Source organism: Taudactylus pleione, unplaced genomic scaffold, assembly GCF_031769625.1.
Source record: "Taudactylus pleione unplaced genomic scaffold, aTauple2 ptg000711l, whole genome shotgun sequence".
NCBI lineage: Eukaryota > Metazoa > Chordata > Amphibia > Anura > Myobatrachidae > Taudactylus > Taudactylus pleione.
Window position 1 is genome coordinate 8,395,629 of NW_028285113.1, and position 22,825 is coordinate 8,418,453.

Consider the following 22,825-nt stretch of genomic DNA (forward strand, 5'->3'; position numbering starts at 1 on the left):
ATAATCTGTATATACACATAATGTTAGTTGTAATGACAGACGCAACCCAATGATGTACAGTAAACTTGAAAAAGGAGTATACTTAGATCAGAGCCATAACTAGATTTTTTGGTGCCCTGTGCCAGAAAGAGCATTGGCGCCCCTCTCATTATTCAAAGGGACATAATGCACCCAAAAAAGAGCCAAGGCTTCATGGGGAAGGGCCAGTGAAGAGATAGGAGAGGCCAGGAGATGCTGGGGATGAAATAAGAGGAAGCTAGAAGCAAGAATGATAATAAACAGAAATATGACAGGCCCAAACAGCGCCCCCTGACCTGTGGTGCCCTATGAGATGGCACCGGCCGCATTACCCTAGCTACGGCCCTGACTTAGATTGATTTTAAGCTAGGGAAGCATTAAAGTGATGACTTGGTGACGTAGTTATGGAGATGGCGTTAGTAAAGTCAGGAGTCAGCTGGAGCCAAAAACACATTTTATACAACTATGACAGGCAGAGGCATTTAAGGGGAATTGCAGGGCATGGGACAGCCAGTGTTCCAGGAAATGGGGGCGTGTCCATCCCATTTTCCAGGAGTGGCAAGGCCAGGGTCTGCGTCTGCTGAGCGCAGTTTCATGGCCTCGCAAACCGGCCAGCCTCCTGCCTGTTGGCCCCTCAATATTCACCATCGCGACCGATTGTGGTGATAGTGATTCCAGCCTGTGACCTCGGTCGCAGTGCTGGGATTACAAATGCAGCAGGGGGTGTCATACACCTCCTGCTGCATTTGCATATTAGCAAGGACAGAATTGCAAAGCTGCCTGCGTGTAGTGTTGCAATTCCGCCCTAAGATGAATCACCCCCAGCGATCGGTTAGCCTTAAGCTGGCCACACATCTAAAGATTATCTGTCCAACCAGCCAACTAGTTGATTGGTTGGAATGAAAATCTGGTAAGGTATGAAAGCAAATGACAATTGGCAATTTGCTCCCAAATGCCGGAAAATGGACAAAAACTGTTGTTTGAACAAATTGTTTAGCTCAAACATTTAACAAACTTGTCTGAACGACCATTTTCATCTGTTTTCTGGCATTTATGAGCAAACTGCTGATCATTAGTTACTCCCATATGTTACCAGATTTTCATTCCAACCACTCAACTAGTTGGCTGGTTGGATGTAAGTTGGTCTAGTGTGTGGCCAGCTTTAGAGTAGATCGGATATACTTTATAAAGTAAAATATTTTGGGAATATACAAATTATGCGTGAACCTTTGGATTTGTTTGATGTGTTACAATTGTATAAAAAAGGATTCATGTATATATTTAAATATCGCGTGTGTCTCTGATGACATCACTTAATGGTGTTTCAGTTAACAAATAACAATCCAAGACAGGTGTCTTTTGGCTATATATTGTTAGTGTAGGAGGCCGCACCCTTGATGTGATGAAATCTGTTGGGTGGTCTCCCACGCTCCTTCTGTTGGTATTCAATCTGCATTGTTGGTGAAAATATTTGGAGAACCCACATGGTTTGGATTATGTATTGGTGCAGAATATATTGTGGCACGCTTTGCTAATATTGTACTTTTCTGTGTGAATCTATTATATTTTAATAGAGCAGTTAAGTTTTTAAAGAGTTTATTACACAGTGAAGCACTTACTATGTAGTGATATTGGAAAAGGTACCTGCATTCAAGGGGAGCTTTCTGATATTGAGTTGGTAAATTGGACCATCGCATAGAGCATCTCAGATAAGCGCTGAATATATTAATTGAAGTTACGTGTGCATTTGGCATTGATATACACTATGTAGACAAAAGTGATTGGACACCCCTGCGCATGCAAAAAGCATACCATGCATACCATTACACACGTATTCCAAATAGCCACTAATGTAGCAGTTTCGACAAGAACACTTGGTAGGGAGGCCCATGCACTATGTTTTAATCAGGATGACAATGCCACCTGTCATGTTTCCAGAGTGATGCTGGACTGGTATACAGAAAATTTGGTGACCCGGATGCACTGGCCAGCTCAGAGTCCAGATCTTAATCCTATTGAGAACCTCTGAGACAAATGAGTGCAATGGGTGCGTTCTAGGCCAACTCGACCTTCTTCAGTGTCACAGTTGGTCACTGTACATAAGGCAGAATGGCAAAGCACACACCGCCTGCTGTTGTCCAGGAACTTGTGGACAGTTTGCCAAGAAGGGTGTCTGCAGTAATCACTGCACATGGGGAACCTACAAAGTACTGACGTCAATAAGATCTCGTTGATCTATTTGCTGTCAATGTCCAATTACTATTGTCTACATAGTGTATATCTGACTTGTTATCTCTGTTTATATGACGCACTATGAGCTCTCTCTTGTCTTTTACTTTTTATTTTTTTAGATCTTTTGTGTGCTAGTCCTGAGAGGACTTGGACAAGTAGGAGCAGCCAATCACATTTTGTATCTGACTACTATATCGTGATATATATATTCAAGAAGGTCCACATTTATGTATTAACTGGGGTACCGGAATCAATGAATAGATTTCCAATTGTACAAATAAATAAGGGGTGTACTGAGGACCTCATTCAGAGCCGCTCGCAAAATGCGAGTGCTCACTCTGAATGAGGGCGGATGCTTCTCTGTAAAGAGCCGGCCTCCTGGAGGCTCGCTAAGCTGTGGGTGACCACCCACAGCTTTAGCGAGTGGCCAGGATGATGGTCGCGATGGTCAAGACCATCATGACCATCGGGGCTTGCGACGAGACCCTTGTGGTAGGGTCTCGTCTGCCGCAAGCCCCAGTAAGCTTTCGGCTCTAATAGAGCCGGAAGCTCACCACTGACATCACGAGTGATGTGAATGGGGCCGCCCCCAAATGGCAGGCGTTCCTTCGGGAACGCCTCCGTTTGGCCAACCACCCCCGCCCACCCCGCCTACAAAATGGTGCAAGCTGTCGATCACCATCGACAGCCGCCCCTTTTGTAGTGAGCCCCGGAGCGAGAGAATTTCTCTCTTGCTTTGGGGCTTGCCCACGCGCAGTGTGGCCGCTGCGCGTGCGCAGGACCTCAACATCGACCAGCTTGCGAGCGCTCAGTGCTTGCGAGTGGGTCTGAATGAGGCCCTCAGTCTGACCAGCAGGTGAGAGCACTCCTCATTTACACATGCACATATTGTTTATAAGACGTCCATGACTCTTCTCCGGCTGCTACAAACTATTCATCAGATCTTAAATAAAACATTTAATACTTAACGTTGACTTTTATTGTTTGCCATATTTCAAGAGCAAGAGCCCCTCCTTGCAATGCGAAGAAGACTGTAAGTGTCAGAAATTCCTAAAATGCCGTTTGTTCAAAAGACGAAACGTATCAAAGATGCATTCCTTAAGGCCAAGAAATGGAAACTGTATAATCCGGGGAAAGGGCGCTGTTTGAATACGCCGCCGTACATCCAGAAGGTTAACGTTTTTAAATGTAGTTTTGTGAAGTGATGGCACAGGGACAGCCACAGGGAATCCCATTTGCTTTTTCATGCAGGTCCTTATTTAAAACAGCATGGTACCGAGTAATTGGTGTATTTGAAATGTACACTGAACCACATGAAAAGTACATTAACAAAATATGAGTTTAGCTCGGATTTTCTTGTTAAAGGGCAGTGAACTGTACCATGAGCATCAATTGATACAACAAAAATGCAGAAAAACAGAATTAAACAAATAACAAAGCACTGAATCCAAAGTGAAAATTATATTCACGTATATGACATTGATATGCTGAGTCTTATAGTGGGTGTTAGGAATTCAGAGAAAAATGTAGTTCTCAAGGGAAGAAACACTTTTGCTTAAAGAACAAAACTTTTTTTTACAGGAATATTCATTCCACAGTATCTGTATAGGTAGCCGATGAGATCTACTGCTAGAGATAATTTCTGTATGATATATAGAAATTATGGGAACATCCGGCACCTCAAAAATTATCTGGCTGCACTATAGTTGCCAACTTTCTGGCTGCTCCTTCCGGGAGGTAGTAAGCAGATCGGCAGGGAAGGGGGGGGCGGTAGCCGGCAACAGGGGGCGTGGCCGGGTGGATGACTGCCATTTGTGGGCATGATGGGGGCGGGGTCACGCAATTGCCTCATTTTTGCCCTGCCTCAGCTACATAATGCCAATAATACAGGCATTGTGAAGCAGGGGGCGGGCCCAAAATGATGCGTCATCGCCCCCCCCACTGCAGGGGTTTAACCAGTAAATCGAAGGGGGGGGGGGTTGGGGATGCTTGTCTGCCTTTCCGGGGGGCCGGGAGCTGCACCCGATTATCGGGAGGCTCCCGGCCAAATTGGGAAGGTAGGCAACCCTGGGCTGCACCATAAGCGTTCCATGCCATGGCAGGGGTGTCAAGATGGAGGAGGAGTGGCATAAATAATCCAGGCCTTTGTTGGAGCCCAAGACGGCAAAGGAGGCATAGCCACATCCCGCTGTGCATGTTGCCACTTCACGGGCACCGTGCACCAATACTACGTACATGACAAGGTGGTGTGGCCACACACCATCAGCGCCCGGGATCGCCTGATGTCTCGGTGACCCTGGTTAATGGCACCAAGTTCATTGTAAGAAGAGCAAATAGAACAATTGTTTCTGAGTCAGACGCACCTGTGAATGCTTTTATGTACGGCCGCGGCGGGTTACTTGCTTCCTTACGCTAATGTGAGAATCCGCCCGTATATGCCGAAGATCCGCAGCTGTGATCAGTTTACTTCTACCTACTGATTGCCATCATGGCTGCTGCGCATACTCTGTACGATAACTATCACGATGCACAGCCGGACCTCATGCAGCCCGCCGGGGAGGGATCACAAGATTCCATCTCCTGCATGGTTGTCCTACTACAGTCAATGGTATGGTTAAATACTAGTAAACTATGGGACAGCTGCTGGAAGGGCTGGTGGACAGAAATCAGGGGAGATCTCCAAAATCTCCTGCCTTCTATATTGATACATTGTAGGGATACTTAATGCTGCCCTTAAACATGCTGAAACAGTATCTGCAGAATTTAGAGGCAGAATTGATTAATAAATATTCCCCAAAAGACCTGTAAATTGTAATTTAAAGTATGTACTCCAGAAAATGGTAATGAGGGGCAAGTTGTTTTAGTTAAACATTTAGGGGAAGAATGGCCCATTATGTATCGCCTGCGCTTGAGTCTTTTCTTACCTATATGCTGGTTTCTCTGCTGTGAGGGACCTCTGAAGAAATTGAGCCTCCCTAGGCAGACAGTGTCTTGAGCCAGTATTCAATATGCATGTAGTACGTGGTATGGTAGCCTCCTGTTTGAGTAGGAATAATATTTCTTCTTCATACAATAGGTTCAACCAGATAATACATAGTATTATACATTTTAAGGTAGGGCAAAATGTGAACTTCCCTGATCAAACATCCTGGAGAGACAACATCCTCCTACATCTTTCTAGCATCTTTCCCCTGCATCTCTACAGTGCCACCCCCCTTTTTTCATTCCAACACCATCCCCCTGTGTCCCTCCAGCAGCTCCCTGCCCCTGCATCTCCCACCATCAGCTCCCTGCCCCTGTGTCCCTCTCCAGCAGCTCCCTGCCCCTGTATCTCCCACCATCAGCTCCCTGCCCCTGTGTCCCTCTCCAACAGCTCCCTGCTCTTGTGTCTCCTCTCTTACCGGCAGCTTATAGCCCCCACCGGGTCCTTCAAACAGCAACTCCCTGCCCCTGTGTCTCCTCTCCCACCAGCAGCTTATCCCCCCGTGTCCCTCTAGCAGCAGCTCACCTTCGTGCCTGCATCTTCATGCCTGCCCTGGCCCCTGCCCTTCTTCACGGCTCCAGTGCAGCTGCAGTGACAGCATGACATCATATACGCCGTGCCGCAAAAGGAGCCACAAGGATATAGGCCCAAAAAGAGAGTGACAGGAGGGACAGGGCACGGGCTGAGGAGGAGGAGGAACATAGAGCCGGAAACTGGGGAGGCGGCCGCGGCCACACAGAGGGACCTCTGTGCAGGGACATGGAGGGGGCAGAACTAGTTCCGCCTACCATTAGAGGTGGCTGAACCCAGTTCCGGCCCATTTTAGCTCTTGTGTGTTCCATATGTCCAATCAGGTGCGTGCGTATCCACATGCATGCATTCACTGAGCATGCACAGGTGCAAATTCAAGGAAGATACTCCATGCAAACTGGAGTACGTACAGCTCTATATCAGCCCCTTAGTCCAGGTGGCATAGATACATTATTTCAATGTTTGCACAAGTGGGTGATCCAGTTTGTGTGCAATTATCATTACTAGGGGGTACATTTACTAAAGTGAGAGTTTTTAAAAGTGGAGGTGTTGCCCATAGCAACCAATCAGATTCTAGGTATTATCTTCTAGAAGGTGCTAGATTAATGTTAAGTAGAATCGGATTGGTTGCTATGGGCAGCATCTCCACTTATAAAACCCCGCACTTTAGTAAATATTCCCCCTAATGTCAGTATTAGTCTGTTTTGACACATGTGCAGTATTATGCAGATGTAAATGCATTTTGATGGAGGTGCACATTGGACGTATTCTTTTGTACTGAAGCTGTATGCTCATATAAACATTGAGCAGATAAATTATCATTACTATAACCTCTCCTTTGCTTTAGACTTTTGATGTCTTTGTTCAGGGTTTCATCTTGCCCAGATTTGCATAAATTCTATTGGTATTGTACAGCGTTTTCTGTCATTTTAAAATGTGTCCCCGAGGATGTCATGTATCTCCTGAATTTGGTTGCCTATTAATTATCTTCTCAAATTTGCATTCATTTTGACTAACAATAATTATTGGTAACATTAGGAATTACATCTCAAATTCATCAAAACCTAATGAATTCTAATAGATCATAAATAGTTGCTGCAAGAGGACGTGATTGTATTTAATTATTCCCATTTAGAATAATTAAAATGAACTAGGTAAACATGATTTTTCATAAAATAATGTTTTCTTTGAATAAATGATATTGAGAAATATCAGAAAAGACAGAATATGGTATTCTCCAAATTATGATATGATAAATGATTCTATATTAAAGAGTAAATAAAGCCACTTTTGACTTTTAAATAATAATAATAATATAATAATAATAATAATAATAATAATAATAATAATAATAATACTTTTCTGCTGGATAATAATACATGAAATAACTGTATTGTAATTAGAGATGTCCGCGGACCTCCGTGTTTTGGTTTTGGCACTGGTAATTAGATGTCGTATTTTGGTTTTGCCAAAACCACCCTCAAGTGTTTCGAATTTGGATTTTAATAAAAAAATATTGATAAACACAGCTAAAATCATGTTTTTTTGGGCCTGTTTTTTTCCTACCCTATTATATTACTAAACTTAATAACATTAATTTCCATTCATTTCCAGTCAGTTTTGACCACTTCACAAATTAAAAGTGTTTCCCAAATGTTATTAAATAAATCTGTATGACACTTTCCCCTGCCACTGACTGGAGTACGTTTTTGCAGACAATTAGCAATAGAATGTCATACTGGTGTCAAATAGTAATCATGGGACAATGAATGAGGCGTCAGTCAAACCTGATCATATTGGGTCATGCTGAGCTTATCTGACTGCTGTGTGGTTCCTGCTGTATCACAATCCAAATCAATTTAAGCTATGATTCTCCCTGCCTGTACTCGGTACACATCTATCTGCTTCACAGTCATGGCACAATTGCTTTTTTCTAAGCCTGCGACTTTCTAGCCACTGATCCTAATATTTGAAATATCATCAAGTCATATTTGAACAAAATCTGTAACAGTAACACTTTTCTGCTATAAGCAGGAGGCTCATGGTGTCTGGCAAAGGTTTGTTAAGGTACTTGCTGTCTGTGATACACAGCACTTTTTTCATGTATTTGCACTTTTTATTAAAAATGAACAGAAGAATGAGCAATTATTTTTATATTTTACTAATCTTTGCATGTATAGCAAGCAGTGGTGTAACTAGGGTACTTTTAGCCCAGGCAAGATAGGAAATGGAGTCTCCCTCTTCCCTATGCGTGCGCGCCAAATAAGTGGGCGTGGTCACATGTCACAAGGGACGCAGCCACTGAAAAATGGGGGCGTGTCAATGTTTCTCATCACTCTGGGAGCATTCCTTTCCATTCCATATGCACTTTAATGCCCCCAGTAGTAGTGCCCCTTATAAAGTGCCCCCTGTTGTAGTCAGGGCCGGATTAATAATGGGGTGGGTGGAGCTGCAGCTCCAAGCCCACCTTGAAAATAGGCCCACAGGATCCCCTGCAGTGCAGACAGTGTTGACAGGAAAATTACCTGACAAGATTGTCTGCACTGCACTTGAAGCATCCGTAGCGCCAGCCATTCATCCTGTCCCCCCTCCCCACATCGGCCTTCGGTAGCTCCTCCCTGGACCATCTGAAGCTCTGCCCCATGGTCATCCAAATGGACTCTGCTGGCCTCTGGAAGCTCCGCCCCCATGTAGTGCTAAAGCACCCCTGGGCCGTGTATTTCTCAGGTCACCAGAAGCTCCGGTCCCCCGGTAATCTGAAGTTTGTCCATTCACCCCCCAGGACCCCACCTGCCTCCCACTGCAACTGAGTTGACAGCTGGGCACAGAAAAGGTGGAATGCAGAGGCTGAGCTGCTGTCACCAGCCATATGGAAAATCCAGCATGCACAAACACAGTACTTTCCCACAGGTTGGTGTGTAATTTCTGGCACCTACTGTATATATGTGTGTATTCATGTATGTGTATATATATATATATATATATATATATATGTGTGTACAGTATGTATGTATATGTGTGTGTATGTGTGATCATATATAAGACTAAAATACAATAACAAAGTATCCCCTTCAATGGCATAGTGGTTAGCATTACTTCCTCACAGTGGACATACAAACTACACACAGAGCGTCCATAACTCATAATTCATCACCTCTGTGCAGTGAAAGGGATGTAGTCGACCTCCCAGCGGTCGGGATACCAGCAGTCAGGATACCGAGAGTGGTATCCCGACAGTCAGAATCCTGACATAATTAGGCAAGTATGATAACCCTAAGACCCCCCTAACCCTCCCCTCCGGCAGCCTAACCCTAACCCTCCTGCTACCTAGCCCTAATCCTCCCCCTAGTGCATAACCCTAAACCTAACCCTCCCCCTAACCCTAATACTTACTGTCAGGATGTCAGCAGTTGGGATTCCGGCGCCGGTATTCTGTCTGCCGGCATTGCTGAATTGGCTGTAGGGCAGCAGACCCAAATTCAGCTATTACATGCAGAGTTACCTGAAGTGAGAAAAGGTGGGCAGGAGCGAGAGGTGTTGCAGAAGCTTACTCCATCTGATGACATTGAAGCTATTCTGTGCACTTTTGAGCGTACTGCTGCACATTTAAAATGGCCTGAAGAGGAGTGGGCTGCCAGACTTGCTCCCTGTCTCACAGGGGAACCTCAGAGAGCATATGTTGATTTAAACGTGACTGAGGCAAACTCCTATCTGCACTTGAAAAAGGCCACATTAGGCAGAGTTGGAGTGACTGGACCTAGCAAATCTCAGGAGTTTCAGGAATGGTGGTTATACCCGTCTGAAGCTCCAAGGGTCCAGCTGGCCAAATTAGCCAGGCTGAGTAAGGCGTGGTTGCAGCCGGATAAGAACTCTGCCTAGCATATAGTAGAGTTGGTGGCTTTGGACCATGCTGTATCTAGATCATGTGATGCAACAGTGGGCTCTACAGGCTGATCCTCAAACATTTGAGGAGTTAGCGGTGGTGACTGAACAGTTCCTGACACTTGGGAAGATAAACAAAGCCGAACAGGGATTCCAGCCAGTTCCCAAGCCTAGAACCCAGGTCCCAGTTGTTAAAGCCAACAACCCACCTCCAGCTGTGTGTTTTGACTGCGGCAAGCCCAGTCATTTGTGCCAGCACTGCCGAAAGCAGGGCGAGCTGATGGACTGTAGTGCTGGAAAAACAACTCGACCAGTGGTCAGCATGGCTGCTGGAAGCACTGCCCCGGCGTAAGCCATCTTGTTTCATTTGATGGTGCGAGTAGAAGGCCATGAGATTTGGGCCTTAGTGGATACTGGCAGCGAATTAACCATCATCTCTGCCAAGTTGGTTCCACCTGGGGCTGATCAGGTGCTACCCCCAGTAAAGATTATATGTGTACATGGGGATTTAGAAGAATGCCCCTGAGTGCACTTCCCAATAGTGATCAAAGGGTGATCCCTGATGGTGGTAGCTGCCAGGCCACCATAACCCATTGATCCTAGGTCAGGACTTTCCGTTGTTACAAGAGGTGGTTACGTGGCATGATGATAGCAGAAGGTCCACATCAGAGGTCTCCCAGGAGCCAAGCTCTGCTGTTTCCCAAAGTTTGGTGGCTGTAACACCCTCCTTGGCCAGTGAGCAACCAGTGGGAAGTGAGACCGAGAAACAGTGGGTTCCCATTGGCAAGGAAGTGTCCTTGCAGGACTTTGACTAGGATCAACAAAATGATGGGAACTTGATAAATGCATTTGAAAATCATGGCTTTACCAGCTGAAGGTGTACCATACTTTGCATTGAAAAATTATTGGTTATATTGTGTCACTTATTTGTAGGGTAAGAGAGTAGACCAATTGATGGTTCCCCGGAAACATGAGCAGTTGGTGTTAAGGGTGGCTCTTACACACCTGTGTGGAGGCCATTTGGAGGAGGGGAAAACTATCCAGCATATTCAGTGAAGATTCTTCTGGCCTGGCATTCATGCAGCAGTAAAAAAGTATTGTCAGGAATGTCCAATGTGGCAGAAGACAGGACTGTGACTATCTCAGTACGTAAAGATAAACTACATTTGCCAAAGTTTCATTGTGGTCGTTGGAGAAGCTATCCTGGTTGCTGGCGTTCCCCACATACAGGGGATAGAGAGTTAAAATGATCATATCTCAAGGGTGTTGTTAGGTTGTGGGATTTCTGATTGCTTATCATTTCAAACCTGATTCCATTTGGGCCACATGTTCTGAATGTCCTAAGGATCAAAGACCCATAGTATAAAGCCTGTTACTAACTGTGTCTCAGTGTCTGTGCAACTTTACTTTCAGGTCTTTCTTGGACTCCTGCCAGATCCCCGCTGTGCCTGTGGTTTGCTGTGGACTTTGCTATATCTCTTCCCGTGTTCCGGTTAAACTTCTGATACTGGTTACCAGCTACACTATAGAGCTCAGCACTACCATTGCCTAAGTATTGTTATCCTGCTCCATTGCTGTGGTTGCATCCCCTGCTGGATTATTTACTCTGCCTGTTGTCTTCTACTTTCATGGACATTGAACTCAACTTTACCACAGTTGTCAACTGCACCGTTACAGTTATCGTCGCCGGACCCTTCGTGCATTGCGGGACTTAACATCGCTCTGGACCCCCGTCATGCCGCAGGGCTCAACCCTGCTCCGCACCCTCACTACATCGCAGGGCTCAACCCCGCTCTGGATCATCGTCATGCTGCAGGGCTCAACCCTGTCACGGATCTTCACTGCATCACAGGGCTCAACCCTGCTTCACATCACAGGGCTCAACCCTGCCTCGGATTTTACTCCTACCCTACTTAATGTTTGCAGTGTGAGAGGTACCCCAATCCTCTACGGGATTTAGGACCTCATTCAGAGGTGGTCGTTAGTTGCAAGCGGTCGCACTGAATCAGGGCGGCCACTTGCATCCTGAACGGCCGCCTCCTTGTCGATCGTTAAGCTGTGGGTTAACACCCACACAGTGGCGTAACTAGGGTATTTGGAGCCCAGGGCAAATTTGAAAAGGGAGCCCCCCTCCCCCCCCAACATCCCGATATGTGCGCAGGGAAAAAATGGGCGTGGTCACTTAAAAATGGGGCGTGTCAACATGACACACTCCTTTATTTTCACGCTGAACATTCCTATCCATATGCACCTTAACCCCAGTAGTACCCCTTATACAGTACCCCCAGTATGCAGTTGTGGTCCCTCTTATGCAGGCCCATAGTAGTGCCCCTTATACAGTATCCCCAGTAGTGGTCCCCCTTATACAGCCCCCAATTAGTTCCCCTTACTCAGTGCCCCCAGTAGTGGTCCCCTAAAATGCAGTGCCCTATGTAGTGTTCCCCCTTATGCAGTGCCCCCAGTACCAGTCCCCACAATGCAGTGCACCCAGTAGTGGTATCCCCTTATGCAGTGCCCTTTATATAGTGCCCCCAGTAGTAGTCCTCGCCCCTATGCAGTGCCCTTTATATAGTGCCCCCAGCAGTAGTCCCCCCCATGCAGTTTTCCCAGTAGTGGTCCCCCTTATGCAGGCACCCAGTAGTGATCCCCCCCTATCTAGTGCCCCTTGTAGTGTTCCCCGCAGTGCCCCTAGCAGTAAGCCCCTTATATAGTGCCCCCAGCAGTAGTCCCCCCCTCCCATGCAGTGGCCCCAGTAGTGGTCCTCCTGATGCAGGCCCCCAGTAATGACCCCCCCTATCCAGTGGTCCCTGTAGTGGCCCTTCCTGTTATTGCCCCCAGTTGTGGTCCCCCCAGTGCAGTGCCCCTAGTAGTAGGCCCCTTTTATAATGCCCCCAGTAGTAGTCCCCCCCCCAAGTAGTGGTCCCCAGTTGAGGTTCCCCCTCCTGATTAAGTGCCCCCTGTAATAGCCCCCCCCAGTAGAGGTCCTCCCAATAATGGTGCACCCAGTAATAGCCCCCCCCAGTAGAGGTCCTCCCAATAATGGTGCCCCCAGTAGTAGCCACCCCCCATTGTGCCCCCACCCCAGTAGAGGTCCCCCCAGTAGTAGCCACCCCCCTCCCCCATTGTGCCCCCAGTAGTGCTGACAGGTTTAAAAAAATATATATATAAAAACATACTTACCTGAATCCACGCTGCTGCTCCGGACCGCGACACCACTCCCGCCGCCGCCAGTCTTTCACATGACGTCTGTCCCATTACCCACTGCAGGAGCCGGACGGAAGTCCGGCTCTTGCAGTGGGTGCTGCAGCAGTCAATGAGAGTCTATCTGACTCTCATTGGCTGCTGTTTAACACACGTATTGCCGCCAGCGCTGGCGGCGATGCGTGTGTTATGCACAGCCTGAGCCCGCCTCCTGGCGCTATTGGGCAAGTGCTCAGGGGGAGGGTACGGGCTCAGGTGTGCAGCACAGGATCGGCGCTGGAAGCCTAGTGCCGGTCCTGTGTAAATGTGTAGCGCTGACCGCACTCATTGCGGTCGGCGCTACACTGGCTAACTAGGGCGGGCGGGCCGGTACCATGGCTGGCGGTGCCCCCCACGCCGCCAGTCCAACGGCATCCAGGGCACGCACCCCGCTTGCCCTGCCCTAGTTACGCCACTGCAACTACAGCTTGATGACCGACCAGGTTGATGGTCGCGATGGTGATCACTATCGCGACCATCGGGGCTTACGACCAGACCCTAAGCTTGGGTCTGGGCACTCGTAAGCCCCAGGGAGCTTTCTGCTCTGATGGAGCAGGAAACTCCCCACTGACATCAATGATGATGTCAGTGCGGCCGCACACAAAACAGTAGGCGTTCATTAAGGAACGCCTCCATTTTGGAAACCACTACCCCCGGCCCGCCTACCAAACAGGGGCAGCTGTCGATCAACATCAACAGCAGCTCCTTTGGTAACGAGCTCCAGAGCGACAGACTTTCTCTGTCGCTCCGGGGCTTGCGCATGCGCAGTGCGGCCGCTGCGCGTGCGTAGGCCGAACCATCGAGTCGGTTACGAGTGCATCGGCGCTTGCGACCAACTCTGAATGAGGTCCTTAGTCCCTTTGAACTCCTCTATGGGAGGCAACCTAGAGGGATTTTAGATCTGTCCAAGAGCCTAACATCGTTCAGTTTGTGACGCAATTGTATGGCCGTTTAAGGCAAATTGCGCCACTCGTGAACAAGAACATGGATATGGCATAATAGTGGCAAAAACATCGGTATGACGTGATCGCGGTTAATCGGTCTTTTATACCGGGAGACAAGGTACTGGATCTGGTACCCACCACTGAAAGCAAAATGTATGCTCAGTGGCGAGGCCCTTATGAAGTTATAGAGGCAGTGGGACCTCTTAATTATAAGGTTCGACAGGAGGGTAGAAGGAAAGAAGTGCAAATCTACCATGTAAACCTGTTAAAACCCTGGAAAGAGCGCTGGTCAGCCCTCTTTGGTTGCCAAGAAAACCCTGGAATGTAAGGTACCCATTGAAGTTACCCTTAATCCCCGCCAGAAACAGGAGGCGGTGAGTTTAGTTCACGGCACCAAGATGTGTTCTCTGCCATTCCCGGGAAAGTGGGCATTAGTTAAACAGGAAGTAGAGGTAGAGGAAATGCTGCGCCTAGCGGTCATAGAGGAATCAAATAGCGAATGGAATAATCCCATAGTTTTAGTGCCTAAGCCTTCAGGTGCTTTAAGATTCTGCAATGATTTTCGCAAATTAAATAAAGTGTCACAGTTTGATTCCTATCCGATGCCCCTGGTGGACGAGCTGGTGGAGAATTGAGCAAACAGCCAGTATCTCACCACACTAGATTTGACAAAAGGGTATTGTCAGATTCCTTTGACTGAGACTGCTACGACTAAAACAGCCTTCTCTACCCCAGAAGGTTTGTTTCAGTATAAAATGCTGCCGTTTGGTTTGCATGGAGCTCAGGCAACCTTCCAGAGGGCTATGAACAGGTTGCTGCAACCTCACAAGGAATATGCAGCTGCATATCTAGATGACATAGTCATCTTTAGCTCCGACTGGGAGTCACACCTTCCAAGAGTAGAAGAAGTGTTGCATTCTTTACGGGCACATGGGTTTATTGCTAATCCTGAGAAGTGTGCCATTGGAATGGTGGAGGCAAAATATTTTGGATATATTGTTGGCAGAGGGCAGGTAAAACCTCAGCCCAGTATGGTGGAGGCAGTCCTCACATGGCCTAAACCCAAATGTAAATTTCAGTTCAGAACATTCCTTGGCCTAGTGGGTTACTCCCGCAGATTAATTCGTGATTTTGCACTAGGGCAGCACCATTAACTGAGTGTCTTAAAAAAACAGTCCCCAGACAAGATAGTATGGTCTAGAGCAGCAGAAACTGCATGGCAGGATTTAAGGCGCGCCTTGTGTGCAGAACCTGTTTTGCTGGCTCCTAACTTTAAAAAGCAGTTTATATTGGGGTACGGGATTATGGGCAGTCCTTTCCCAAGTGGTAGAAGGGGAAGAGAAACCCATCCTCTAAATTAGCCGGAAATTGCTGCCCAGGGAGCGCAAGTACTCAACTGTGGAGCAAGAGTGCTTGGCAATTAAGTGGGCAGTAGACTAGTTAAAATATTATTTGTTGGGTCGGGAGTTTTTGTTGGTTACAAATCATGCCCCTTTACAGTGGATACACACGAACAAAAAAGTGAATGCTTGTGTAACCCGCTGGTTTTTGTCTTTGCTGCCATTTAAGTTTGAGGTGCAGCATCGTCCGGGGAAACAGCACCTCAATGCTGATGCCCTTTCCAGAAGGTTTGTTGGGCCCGATCCTCCAAGCAACCCTATGGTGAAGCTAGAGGAGGAGGAGGAAGAGGGTGAGGATGGCGAACTGTGGAAAATGGTAGAGAGCTGTGTACCTGGACGGATGGCACAAATAGATGTGGGCGAGGCAGATAGCTCACCTGAAAGTGTTTTAGCTTCACCAGGGTGGTTGAAGCTAAGGGGGGAGGAGTGTGACAAGGTCAGCATAATTCCACATCAAGTAAATGTTGAATATCCAGCTATCTCAGGTTTGGCAGAGCAAAGGCATTAGGAATGTAAAATGTCCAGTTCAGGTGTTGCGTGATGGTGAGATAGTCGCCCAGCTTATAGGCCCGGGGGTGATTAGTGTTAGGAATCCTGGATCTGCGAGTCCACTGAAGAAATTATTGCTGTTTGGAAGACTTTGTGTAACATCTTTCCTGTGAAACTGCCATATCCTGTGTACCTGCCTATGGTAAGCAATAAAGCTACTGATGGATTTTACCCGGTCTATGTGATTTTTGTCTCTGCTTTAATCATGGCTCCATGTGGTTCCTGTGATGTCTGTAATGTATTATTTTTGCACTATGCACTTTCATATGTGAACCAAGGTACTTTTTGGAAGCTGCTATACTCATTCAAACATGCCCAATAAAAAATAACTTTGAATTTATATAAAGGTGTGCTGGTCTTTCCTTTTTTGGAGATGTTGATATATATATATATATATATAATTAAAATCAGAAAACCCAGCACTCACCATGTTTAAACACTCACAATGGTGTATAAATGAATAAATAAACCCGCAGCCCACATCACGGGACCCCACTTTTCTGCAGGTCCTACACTATCCGTCACACTGATGGAAACCTGGTAGCTGCTATCACATAGTTTAGACTGAAAAAATGTTACCTGGTTTAAAGCTCACCTGCCAGCTAATGGCTTTTAAAGGTAAGGCAGTCACCTGACATAGCTTCTATCACACTACCAAAAAGACAGCTGACACAGGTTAATATAAACGAGTTTGCACATGGGGTACATGGGAAAGCTATGATCACAAAAGGTTAATAAAAAATTAACCGCATAAACAAAGTCAGAAATCCACTGCACTCGCCACTCCTAGATTTGGGGTGCAGACCTGCACTCGCCATTCCCAGGACTGGGGTGCAAGTGGCCTGTGACCACATTGCTTAAATAAATAAAATCAGAAAACCCAGCACTCACCATGTTTAAACACTCACATTGATGTATAAATAAATAAATAATGGGGATTTGGTTCATGGATTGATCAATGCATTTAAGCCCGCAGCCCACATCACGGGACCCCACTTTTCTGCAGGTCCTACACTATCCGTCACACTGATGGAAACCTGGTAGCTGCTATCACATAGTTTAGACTGAAAAAATGTTACCTGGTTTAAAGCTCACCTGCCAGCTAATGGATTTTAAAGGTAAGGCAGTCACCTAACATAGCTTCTATCATACTACCAAAAAGACAGCTGACACAGGTTAATATAAACGAGTTTGCACATGGGGTGCATGGGAAAGCTATGATCACAAAAGGTTAATAAAAAATTAACCGCATAAACAAAGTCAGAAATTACTTACCAGGTTTCCATCAGTGTGACAGATAGTGTAGGACCTGCAGAAAAGTGGGGTCCCGTGATGTGGGCTGCGGGCTTAAATGCATTGATCAATCCATGAACCAAATCCCCATTATTTATTTATTTATACATCAATGTGAGTGTTTAAACATGGTGAGTGCTCGGTTTTCTGATTTTATTTATTTAAGCAATGTGGTCACAGGCCACTTGCACCCCAGTCCTGGGAATGGCGAGTGCAGGTCTGCACCCCAAATCTAGGAGTGGCGAGTGCAGTGGATTTCTGACTTTGTGTATATATATATATATATATATATTAGGGGTGAGCGGGTTCGGATTTCTGAAATCCGAACCCCCCCGAGCCCCCCCGATCCGAGTCCGATCCGAGTCAGGCTCGACTTTTCCCGCCTGACTCGGATCTGACATCGAGGCAAAACATCATCATCCCGCCTTCCGAGTCTCGCGGGTTTTGGATCCTATATAAGGTACCCGCGTCGGCGCCATTTTCTCACTCGGCTGTGGACAGTGAAGAGGGAGGGTGGGAGTTAGTGCTGTGTAGTGTAGTGTAGTGTAGTGCTGCTGTTGTCCACTACTTCAAAGTCCATAGGGGCTGGCTGTGTTGTGCTGTGCTGCTGTTGTTAATAGGGGCTGTGTCCACTACTTCAAAGTCCATAGGGGCTGGCTGGACTGTGTTGTGCAGTCAGTTCTCCATAGGGGCTGTGTCCACTCCAAAGTCCTGTGCAGTGTCCCAGTCCTAAAGGGGTGCTGTAGTGTTGTCCAGGGGGTGCTCTGTCCATCAGGGGTGCTCCCCCCAAGTGCTAAAAAAATAATATATTTTCTGTGTTTGTGAATTGTGTGCGCAGTAGCCGCACGTGCATCAACAAAGTAGTGCCAAGCGTGCGCCTGTGTCATAAGTAAAGGGCCGGCTGGCTTGACCGTTAAAGGGTGCTGTAACCCCCGAAAGTACACTCCAGTCCAAACCAAAAAAAAATTATTTTCTGTGTTTGTGAATTGTGTGCGCAGTAGCCGCACGTGCATCAACAAAGTAGTGCCAAGCGTGCGCCTGTGTCATAAGTAAAGGGCCGGCTGGCTTGACCGTTAAGGGTGCTGTAACCCCCGAAAGTACACTCCAGTCCAAACCAAAAAAAATGTATTTTCTGTGTTTGTGAATTGTGTGCGCAGTAGCCGCACGTGCATCAACAAAGTAGTGCCAAGCGTGCGCCTGTGTCATAAGTAAAGGGCCGGCTGGCTTGACCGTTAAGGGTGCTGTAACCCCCGAGAGTACACTCCAGTCCAAACCAAAAAAAAAATTATTTTCTGTGTTTGTGAATTGTGTGCGCAGTAGCCGCACGTGCATCAACAAAGTAGTGCCAAGCGTGCGCCTGTGTCATAAGTAAAGGGCCGGCTGGCTTGACCGTTAAAGGGTGCTGTAACCCCCGAAAGTACACTCCAGTCCAAACCAAAAAAAAATTATTTTCTGTGTTTGTGAATTGTGTGCGCAGTAGCCGCACGTGCATCAACAAAGTAGTGCCAAGCGTGCGCCTGTGTCATAAGTAAAGGGCTGGCTGGCTTGACCGTTAAGGGTGCTGTAACCCCCGAAAGTACACTCCAGTCCAAACCAAAAAAAAAATTATTTTCTGTGTTTGTGAATTGTGTGCGCAGTAGCCGCACGTGCACCAACAAAGTAGTGCCAAGCGTGCGCCTGTGTCATAAGTAAAGGGCCGGCTGGCTTGACCGTTAAGGGTGCTGTAACCCCCGAAAGTACACTCCAGTCCAAACCAAGAAAAAAATTATTTTCTGTGTTTGTGAATTGTGTGCGCAGTAGCCGCACGTGCATCAACAAAGTAGTGCCAAGCGTGCGCCTGTGTCATAAGTAAAGGGCCGGCTGGCTTGACCGTTAAAGGGTGCTGTAACCCCCGAAAGTACACTCCAGTCCAAATAAAAAAAAAATTATTTTCTGTGTTTGTGAATTGTGTGCGCAGTAGCCGCACGTGCATCAACAAAGTAGTGCCAAGCGTGCGCCTGTGTCATAAGTAAAGGGCCGGCTGGCTTGACCGTTAAGGGTGCTGTAACCCCCGAAAGTACACTCCAGTCCAAACCAAAAAAAAAATTATTTTCTGTGTTTGTGAATTGTGTGCGCAGTAGCCGCACGTGCATCAACAAAGTAGTGCCAAGCGTGCGCCTGTGTCATAAGTAAAGGGCCGGCTGGCTTGACAATTAAAGGGTGCTGTAACCCCCAAAGTACACTCCAGTCCAAACCAAAAAAAAAATTATTTTCTGTGTTTGTGAATTGTGTGCGCAGTAGCCGCACGTGCATCAACAAAGTAGTGCCAAGAGTGCGCCTGTGTCATAAGGGCCGGCTGGCTTGACCGTTAAAGGGTGCTGTAACCCCCAAAGTACACTCCAGTCCAAACCAAAAAAAAAATTATTTTCTGTGTTTAGCCGCACGTATATATCAAATCGATATAACATAAATGGAGGACCAAACTTTCTCCGATAAAAATAAAATAGAGAAAGATCAAGAACCACTTCCTCCTAGTGCTGAAGCTGCTGCCACTAGTCATGACATAGACGATAACATGCCATCAACGTCGTCTGCCAAGGCCGATGCCCAATGTCATAATAGAGGGCACATACAATCCCAAATGACAAAGTTCAGGGTTAGGGACGTCAACCACCTAGGAACATCCTCCCTTATACGGCACCTGCAGCGCGTTCATAAAAAGTTACTGTCAAGTTCAGAAACTTTGGCTAAGACCGTAAGCAGTCCAGGGACACCTAAATCCCGTTGTCCTGTTGTATCCAAGCGCCTGCAAACCACACCGTCAACTCCCTCCTCGTCAATTTCCTCCTTAGTCAGGATCGGAAGTAGTCCTGCAGGCCATGTCACTGGCATGACTGACTCTCCTATCCGGGATTCCTCTGGAGGATCCTGCATTGCTACGCCTACTGCTGCCGCTGCTGCTGTTGCTGCTGCTGGGAGTCGTTCATCATCCCAGAGAGGAAGTAGGAACACCACTACTTTTACTAAACAATTGACCCTCCAACAGTCCTTAGCGAGGAGGATGAAGTACGACAGCAGTCATCCTGAAGCAAAACGTATAACTGAGGCCTTGACTGCTATGTTGGTGTTATTATTATTATTATCCTTTATTTATATGGCGCCACAAAGGTTCCGCAGCGCCTTACACAGTACATAAATGAGCACACAAGAAAAACAGTTAATAGTAATACAAAACAATGCAGGACAAGGACAAGGTTATAAACTCAGCTGCAAAACACAAGCAGCAGGACATGAGCAACCAGGTGGTAGGTGCCATTGTAGGGAGTTAGGAGTAAATTATACTATAAGTAGGGGGAGGAGAAGCACGTGAGGATGAGGGCCCTGCTCGTGAGAGCTTACATTCTAAAGGGGAAGGGCAGACAGACAGGGGCGACACAGAGGGGTAGATAGTGAAGAAGGAGCATGGAGCAGTGGGTTAGGATATGTGCTGCGGAATGTGTGTGTATAAGACGACCTGATGTTATGTAAAAATTAAGTCCTTCATACATCTATCTCTATGATAGAAAATAGATTGTTTGTGTTATTTACATGAGAGATGTACAAAGTAAAGTAGAAGCACTTTAATTTGTGTGTTACATTTTAGCATCTATATACAGCCTGACAAGAAATGCAGCTATTATGGGACTGTCCCGCCATCCTAATACAGTAGTGACTACTTTAGTTCCAGCTGCTGGGTGCTATGCCATGCTCCTGTGAGTGGGTGCATCTCACATGCTAGACGTTAGACGTGCGTCCAGTATCCGCCATTAGTGCAGTGGGATTTAGACAATTGATGGAGGTAGTGTGTCCCCGGTTCCAAATCCCGTCTAGATTCCACTTCACTAGGCAGGCGATACCGAGACTGTACAGAAACGTCAGAAAAAGTGTCCTCAGTGTCCTGAAAAATGCCGTTGTACACAATGTCCACTTAACCACGGACATGTGGACAAGTGGAACAGGGCAGACTAAGGACTATATGACTGTGACAGCCCACTGGGTAGATGTATCACCTTACGCAGCAACAGCAGCAGCGTCACCAGTAGCAGCATCTCAGAAACGCCAGCTCGTTACAAGGCAGGCTACGCTGTGTATCACCGGTTTCAGTAAGAGGCACACCGCCGACAACCTCTTAGAGAAACTGAGGGAAATCATCGCCCAGTGGCTTACCCCACTTAGACTCTCCTGGGGATTTGTGATATCTGACAACGCCACCAATATTGTGCGGGCATTACATCTGGGCAAATTCCAGCACGTCCCATGTTTTGCTCACACAATAAACTTGGTGGTGCAGAATTTTCTGAAAAGCGACAGGGGCGTGCAGGAGACGCTTTGGGTGGCCCGAAAAATTTCTGGCCACTTTCGCCATTCAGCGACTGCGTGCCGAAGACTGGAGCGCCAGCAAACACTCTTGAACCTGCCCCGCCATCACCTGAAGCAAGAGGTTGTGACGCGGTGGAACTCAACCCTCTATATGCTTCAGAGGATGGAGGAGCAGCAAAAGGCCATACAAGCCTATACATCCACCTATGACATAGGCAAAGGAGGGGGTATGCACCTGACTCAAGCGCAGTGGAGAATGATTTCCGTGTTGTGCAAGGTTCTCCAGCCCTTCGAACTTGCCACACGTGAAGTCAGTTCAGACACAGCCAGCTTGAGTCAGGTCATTCCCCTCATCAGGCTTTTGCAGAAGCAGCTGGAGAAAGTGAAGGAGGAGCTAAGACGGAGCGATTCCGCTCGGCATGTGGGACTTGTGGATGAAGCCCTTCATTCGCTTTGCCAGGATTCCAGGGTGGTCAATCTGTTGAAATCAGACCACTACATTTTGGCCACCGTGCTTGATCCTAGGTTTAAAGCCTATGTGGTGTCTCTCTTTCCGGCCGACACAAGCCTGCAGAGGTGCAAAGACCTGCTGGTGAACACACTGTCAGCTGAAGCGGAACGTGACACGTCAACGGCTCCTTCTTCATTTTCTCCCGCAACTGGGGCTGCCAGGAAAAAACTTAGGTATCCTAAGCAACCCGCTGGCGGTGATGCAGGGCAGGCAGGACCAAGTTTGGACATCTGGTCCGGACTGAAGGACCTGGCAACAATTTCTGACATGTCTACTGTCACTGCATATGATACTGTCACCATTGACAGAATGGTGGAGGATTACATCGGTGACAGCATCCAAGTAGGCATGTCAGACAGTCCATACCTGTACTGGCAGGAAAAAGAGGCAATTTGGAGGCCCCTGTACAAGCTGGCTCTATTTTACCTGAGTTGCCCCCCCTCCAGTGTGTACTCCGAAAGAGTGTTTAGTGCAGCCGGGAACCTTGTCAGCGAAAGGCGTAGGAGGTTGCTTCCACAGAATGTGGAGAAGATGATGTTCATCAAAATGAATTATCAACTCTTCCAGGGAGACCAGCCTCCAGAAGGTACAGAGGGACCTGTGGTGGTGGATTCAAGTGGGGACGAGTTAATACTTTGTGAGGATGAGGATGTACACACTGAAGAGGGTGAAGAATCGGTGGATGAGGAGGATGAGGATGACATCTTGCCTCCGTAGAGCCAGTTTGTGCAGGGACACATTAATTGCCAGCTTGTTTTGTGGGGGCCCAAACGAACCAATCATTTCAGCCACAGTTGTGTGGCAGACCCTGGCGCTGAAATGATTGATTTGTTAAAGTGTGCATGTCCTGTTTATACAACATAAGGGTGGGTGGGAGGGCCCAAGGACAATTCCATCTTGCACT